Raw genomic sequence first — 7,879 nt, 5'->3', positions numbered from 1 at the left:
TATAAATCATGTGTATGTTGTGTTTTTAAATTATTGCTCATAAATTTTAAAAATAAGATTTGCTGCATTTAAAATCATTTTATGCATATAAAACCTGTGAACTCACCAACTCTTGTAGTTGACTCTTGTTTGACTTGCTTTTTCAGGGTAAGAACGATTTTCGGTGACACATGTTTGAAGACGTGTTGTATTTTGAAATTTCAATCCTATTTTATGTTTAGTCTTGCAAACTTGTATTTGGGATTGTAAACTTTATTTATTTTTGTATTATGTTTTTAAATTGTATGGATGTGTTGTTTATACACTATTGTTATGAGACTCTACCTGCCATATCCCGTGTTTACGCTTTAGCGGGGTGTGACAGATGTAGGGGGAACCGATGTATTTGTTGCCGGTGTACTAGCTTCGGCTTCCTCCTGACGTTCAGGATCTCTTACTATTTCTGGATTATTTTGTGTCGTACGTCCCAACAAGTTCACCAAACTTTCTTGGAATTTTCCCAACTCAGCTGCTAGGATTTCCTGAGTAATAAATTCGAGTTCAGGAACATTATGTCCACCCTTTGCTCTTCCCCTTCCACAGACAGACATTGAACTTTCTTGTGCCGACAATTCCTGTTCCATATGAGTTTCTTGTCTAGTACTTCTACCTCTTCCTAGACCCCTGCTGCGACTTCCCGTTTCTATTGTCATTACATTTTTCGGGTCTTCTCCTTGGGTTACATTTCTTCTTCCCCGACCTCTTCCATAACCGGTAGAAGTCCTTTCTGATTGGTTAGGATTATCTGCCATTTCTCAGTGTATGTCTCTTTCTGTCATATTTAAACACATATGATTATTCACATAATCAAAACATAATAACACGTTTATCCTCAAATCTAACCATATCTCAAGATTATATCAGTCATATATAATCTAACTTTCTCATAACAGGTTCAGCTATAACATATTCCCATGTTCATAGTCCCATTGAAACATATTATTATACCTTCTACACCTCCACTTTAAGTCTAAGTATCATCGAATACCCAGATCCCTTAAACTAAGGCTCTGATACCAACTGTAACAACCCACAACTTCCAATAACACATAATCCACATAAGCATATCCATAAAACAAAATGTAATATCGTTTACAGAACATGGGCAAACAAAAACTTTGTTTAATACATTTATATGCATCTATATATATCATCATTTAAACTTTCCCCTTGCCCTTGTCTTGCGATGTATGATGACCTGCAAAACAGGTTAGTCCAACAACTGTGCATTAGTAAAAGTCCCAAATATGATCAATCTTCATTGAAAGCTTTAAACAACAATGGCAGAATCAAAGTAATCTTCTAAGCATCCTTTAGAGTTGAGAGAGAAAGTCAAACCATCCAAATATAGTCAAACTATTATTATGTAATCTAATATTTACAATTAGGCTCCTAGCAAAGATTACAACGACTCACCCTTTATATAGGGTCAAACAAGATACAAGAAGTCAAAGTCAAACTATCATAAGAAAAGTCAAACACGATGACTTTTAATATAATTATAGACAAAATTAATTTTCAAGACGAATACAATTTTATTCTGAATTTCATTCCTAACATTCTCCCCCTTTGTATTCAGACTTGAAAGAATTTGCGCGCTTTGAGTCTCGTTTGAACTTTGTAGCTTTAAGCATTCTATGTCTTCTTCAAAAACAATCTACAACTCGAAATCTTCAGACAATCATTTGTTAAGAAAGATCTTCTAACATTCTTCCCCTCTAATGTAGAACAGCGATGATCTTCTCTTTTGACAATATAGATAAGAAACAATAACGATCTTCAGAATTGATCTCCAGTAAAATGTTGTAAAGTTGATCTTCACATTCAACAACTCTCAGACATTGTATCATCGGAATAATTTTCTGTAATCATCTCCAGGCGTACTCCTTTTATGATCTTTTGCCATCTTTGATGTTACTTTCCCTTGATCTTTACAACAAATTCCCTTTATAATGTTCGGAATTGAAACATTTCATTCATTAATACATACTCCCCCTTATGATGAAATGAGAATCATGACATCATACACAAGAATGAATGAAATTTTTTGTGAAAGCCGTCAATTCATGAAATTGTAAGTAGATCTTTTCAAATCCACTTATTTAATCTTTTCAGATTAAGGGAATGGGAAGATAACAACCAATTTCAACGTATGAAATTGTTTTCAATCTTATAAAAAAGATTGGCCTGTGAGTATAACAAATATACTCAGTACAACGAATGTGCTGTAGATATGAGACTTTTTGAGGCTCATCTCACCAGGTCTTCCATTCAATCATCAATAGCTTAATAATATCATATATATGAATGTTTTGGCAAATTGACAAATAAAATGCAATCTGTGTAGTGTAGAAAGATAAAGCAAATAATGCTTTTGTTTAGGCTCAAAAAGATAAATCGTGTGGACTACACAAATTTATCAGACTCAATTAGTGATCAAAAAAACATGAAGGGGGGGGGACATATATCCTTCTGTTTCAATATCAACTTTCTCCGAATGAAAAATTGATAGATGATGAGCTGCGTGCCCCAAGTATTATTGAAACACTTATTTGTTGATAGATAAATGAGTAGCTGGTGCGGTTGTCACAAGAATTGGCCTGGGTTAGAACCAGAGGCTCTGGTTGTCTTGGATATGCTATTAAAGATGAATGAAAGGTGAATTTAGCATGCCAAGCCTTATTTGGAAACCAGAGGTCTCTGGTTGCAAAGAACTTGGAAACCAGAGGCTCTGGTTTTTAGAACCAGAGGCTCTGGTTACAGAATGATGTTATGCGATGGAGTCCAAAAGGGATCTGTTCTTAAAGGATGAGAATCCAGAAGCTCTCTTCTATAGGACTAGAGGCTCTAGTCTCAAAGAGAGAGAATCCAGAGGCTCTGGTCTCAAAGAGAGAGAATCCAGAGGCTCTGGTTGCGAAGGTAATACTTAGTGAATAAAAGCTAAGTATTTGCTTTGGACTAGAGGTCTCTCGTTCCAAAGGCGATGAAAAACTTTGAGTAATATTAAAATGTTTCTTCATGGCCAGAGGCTCTGGTCTTTAACTAGAGACGCTGGTTTGGAGTACTTATTGATAATGGCTTATTGCTTTGTATCACTTGTAGGCATAACCATGAGATATTGAGAATCTTTGATTTAAGAACTTTTATTGCCTTTAAGTGGTGAGATTCAGCATACCCATCTTGCTGACTATGAATAAAAATCTTTTCTCATCAAGAGCTTTTGTGAAAATGTCAGCAAGTTGAATCTCAGTGGGAACAAAGTACATTTCTATATTACCTTTTTCAACATTGTCTTTCAGAAAATGGTAGCTTACATCGATGTGCTTGGTCTTGGAATGCTGCACTAGGTTTGTAGAGATTGCTATAGCAATCTTGGAGTCACAGAGGATGGGAATTTTGTCATAATGGAAACCATAGTCCTTAAGCTGAGTCTTCATCCAGGAACAACAACTTGCAGCAACAACATATTCTGCTTCTGCTGTAGAGGTTGAGACACAGTTTTGTTTTTTGGATGTCCAACTGACCAGCTTGTCCCCCAAGAGTTGACAGCTTCCAGACATGCTCTTTTTATCAAGCTTGCAACCTGCATGATCTACATCTGTGTAGGCTATTAGATCAAAGCCAAAATTCTTTGGATACCAGAGACCCAATGAAGGAGTTCCCTTGAGGTATCTAAAGATCCTATTGACTGTAGAGATATGAGATTCTTTAGGATTTGATTGATATCTTGCACAAAGACATGTCGCAAACATAAATGTCTGGTCTACTAGCAGTTAGATACAGGAGTGATCCAATCATGCCTCTATAGCCATAAGTGTTCTCATCGATGATGAATTTGAGAGGGAGTATTTCTTCAGAAGGTCAGTCACATACTTGGACTGACTGATGAAAGATCCTTCTGAAGTTTGTTTTATGTGAAGACCAAGGAAGAAACTTAGTTCTCCCATCATACTCATCTCAAACTTGCTTTTCATCAACTCTGAGAATTTTTCGAAATGTTTTGCATTTGTAGACCCAAATATGATGTCATCCACATATATTTGAACAAGTAATATGTCACTTTTGTGCTTTTTGAGAAAGAGTGTTGTATCGATTGTATCTTTTTCGAAACCATTGTTGATGAGAAAGGTGGATAGTGTTTCATACCAGGCCCTGGGTGCTTGCTTCAGCCCATAGAGAGCTTTATCCAGAAAGTAGACGTAATCTGGATGTTTTGGATCTTCAAACCCAGGGGGCTGCTGCACGTATACTTCTTCTTAAAGTTTGCCATTTAGGAAGGCAGACTTGACATCCATCTGATAAACCTTGAAGCCTTTGTGAGCTGCATAGGCTAGGAATATCCGGATGGCCTCAAGTCTTGCAACGGGAGCGAATGTTTCATCGTAGTCAATCCCTTCTTCCTGGCAGTAGCCCTTGGCAACAAGCCTGGCTTTGTTCCTTATGACTATGCCATCTTCGTCCTTCTTGTTTCGGAAGACCCATTTGGTTCCTATGGTCGTCTTCCATTTGGGTAGAGGCATAAAAGACCATACTTTGTTTCTTTCAAACTGGAGTAATTCTTCTTGCATCGTGTTTATCCAGTTTGGGTCTTGTAGGGCTTCTAAAATTTTCTTTAGTTCTATCATGCTCAGAAAGTTGGCGAAGAGACATTAATTGGCAGTGGCAGATCTCGTCTTGACACCAGACGTTGGATCACCAATGATTTGGTGGTGTGGGTGATCTTTTGTCCATTTGGTGCTAGATTGGGGTTCTGGAGCAACATGATGCAGTTCTTCATTGACTGATGGGACTGCTGGCTCCCCCTTGAAGAGATCATCTCCAGAGTTAGACTCTGGTTCTTGATCTTGATCTGAAGACACAGAAGAAGTAGAAGGTGAAGTAACATGAGTTTCAGTAAGAGGTGTACCTTTAGCATTAGAGACTTCATGTTCTTCATCGGTTCTGGAGATGGATTTTGCAGTTGGTGCGTGTCTAGAGATTACTTCTTCGTCGAAGATGTCTTCAAATAATTGAGCTAATTCTGATTCATTGGGTTTGCCAAATGATGAATCAGATGCTCTTCTTTGAAGTCCGAGTTCTGAACTGTTGTGTTCAGAAGTCATTGGTGTGGACTCATCAAATGACACATTGATGCTTTCGATGATAATTCTTGTCCTTTTGATGTAGACTCTGTAGGCCTTGGCAGTTTGAGAATAGCCCAAAAAGATCCCTTCATCAGCTTTCTTGTTGAACTTGCCAAGATATTCCCTATCATTGACTACAAAGCATTTGCACCCAAAGACATGAAAATATTTGACATTTGGTCTTCTTTGATTGATGAGCTCATAAGGTGTCTTCTGGTGCCTCTTGTTGATGATAGATCGGTTCTGGGTGAAGCAGGCAGTGGAAATAGCTTCAGCCCAGAATGTGATAGGTAACTCCGATGAAGCAAGCATTGTCCTTGCTGCTTCCACGAGGTTCTGTTCCTTCGTTCCACCACTCCATTCCGTTATGGAGTTCTAGTTGCTGAGAAGTTTTGTGTGGTGCCTTCATTGATGAGGTATTCATTGATTCTGGCATTTTTGAATTCAGTTCCATTGTCGCTTCTAACTTTAATGAGTTTTCTTCGTAGAAGGACTTGGAGCCTTTTCATCACCCCAATGAGTAGGTCAAGAACATCTGATTTCTTCTTCACAAACTCAACCCAGGTGTATCTAGATTATTCATCAACAAGTACAAGTATGTACTTCTTTCCTGAGAGGCTTTGTGTAGATATGGACCCACAGAGATCAATATGGATCATATCCAAGGGCTTGGTGCAGGAGGTTTCTGACTTTGTTCGGTGAGAGGCCCGTTTTAGCTTTCCCATCTCACAGGTTGAGCATAGATGATCTTTTTCAAAGTTGAGATCAGGAATCCCCTTGACCAGCTTCTGTTTCGCTAGCTTTCTTAAGACATAAAAATTCAGGTGTGAGAATTTCTGGTGCCATAGCCAATTTTCATCGCTCTTGTGAGTTACAAGGCAAAGGGTGTCTTGTCCCTCAGAGGATTGAAAATCCAGAAGATAGAGATTCCCTTCTCTCTTGGCCTTGATAATGGTTTGACCGGGCTTTGTCTCTATGATACAGAAATCTTTGTGAAACCTGACTTCAAGACCCTTGTTGCAGAACTGGCTTATGCTTAGTAAGTTGTGCTTCAAACCTTCAACATAAGCCACTTTGCTGATGGAGATGTTGCCTTTGATGAGAGTTCCGTATCCCTTGATGGTTCCCTTGTTGTTGTCTGCAAAAGTGATAGATCCTCCAGATTTTTCGATGAAGGAGGTCAGCTGACTTTTGTCACCAGTCATGTGCCTAGAGCAACCTGAATCCATGTACCATGGTTACACATGTTGGTCCTGCAAGACAAATTAAAGGGTTTTAGGTACCCATTTCTTAATGGGTCCACGTTTGTTAGTAGGAGATATCACTCTTTTTTCATTTCCCTTAGCCTTTGCAGGCTTTGGTTATTAGTATTTCCCTTGCCCTTGGACTTCGGCTTTTTCACGTTTTCATTGGTTTTAAGTTTGTAGCGATAAACGTGTTGTGAGAATATGTAGCGATGTGTCAACATGTGATTCCCCAGGTTTTGTAAAAGAGCTAAACATTGACAATTATTATACTTTGGGCATGAATGTCTAACGTTCTTTTTATTCGCTGAAAATAAAGAAGTAAATGCAGGGGTTGTAAATCCTGTCATAGCATCGGTTGTTTTTACAAACTTCCTATCTAGTTCAAATTTTTTATTTGAAGGGGTCTTTGTCTTTACTTCTTTTCTCCTGAGGAAGGACTGCTTTTCTTCAGCTGAATGAGAGGAAAAGTGGTGGTTAGTTTTCTCAGAGGCAGGCTACTTCTCTTTTTGCTCACGAGTAAACTTAATGAACTTGAAGGGTGTATTAGGGCTTTGTGAGTTATCTTTGGCAGTTTTGCTATTTCTCAGCTTTCCCTTTCCTTTGTCCGAAGATTTTATCGATGGTGGAACATCAGTTTTCATTGAGGATTTGAAGTTTTTAGGCTTTTTATTCTTAATGATTACTAGTGATTCACATACTGTTTCCTCTTCAGATTCGGAATCGAGAAAGTCTCTCGCTGATTTCTCGAAATCAAAATTAGCATGGATGTTTGTGGGAGGTGTAGGTTCAGAGGTTGATGTTTCAGAGTGTTCTGTTTGAGGTTCTATCGATTCTGACTTAGCTGAACTTTCAGTTTTACTCGGATGGTTCATCGACTCAACAGTTGATGGTTCCTCATTAGGATTCTCCTTTTCATCAACAGTACTTGCTAATGAAGTGGAATTGACACCCAGAGACTCTGGTTTGACCATAAGGTTTCCATCGGTCTCTGATTTGGAGGTGTTATTCCTTTCATCAGAATTCTTACATGTACTGCTCTCGTACACCATATTTTCAAAATCCTGTCTTAAAACGACAGTTTTTGCATCGACTTTAACTCTTTTCAAATTTTCTTTTAGTTTCGGGATAAAGTTGGGTTTCTAAATGCATCCAAGTTTGAAAATGGATTCAAGGGTGGATTTCTTTGACTCGATGAAGGAGTCCAATTCATTGAATCCAATCCCTTGAGTGTCCGTTTGACCGTTTAACTTTTCATAAACATCTTGGGCATCATCAGAAGTTCATTGGTTTGAAGCTTCTGGTGAAGGATCTCCCTTTCCTTTTGAAAGAAATCTTTAAGAGCAACTGAGTTTAGTCTCCCTGCCTCGGATTCTTTTAAGGCCTTAGTTTTCTTTTCTAAGTCCTTAGTTATTCGTTTGTTTAGTTCCAGAAGTTTTTCTTCCTCTGATTTCTTAAGTGTGGTGATGCGAG

Source organism: Cynara cardunculus, assembly GCF_001531365.2.
Source record: "Cynara cardunculus var. scolymus isolate 2C chromosome LG 3, CcrdV1, whole genome shotgun sequence".
NCBI classification, from domain to species: domain Eukaryota; kingdom Viridiplantae; phylum Streptophyta; class Magnoliopsida; order Asterales; family Asteraceae; genus Cynara; species Cynara cardunculus.
Note: the sequence above shows the minus strand (reverse complement) of the source record.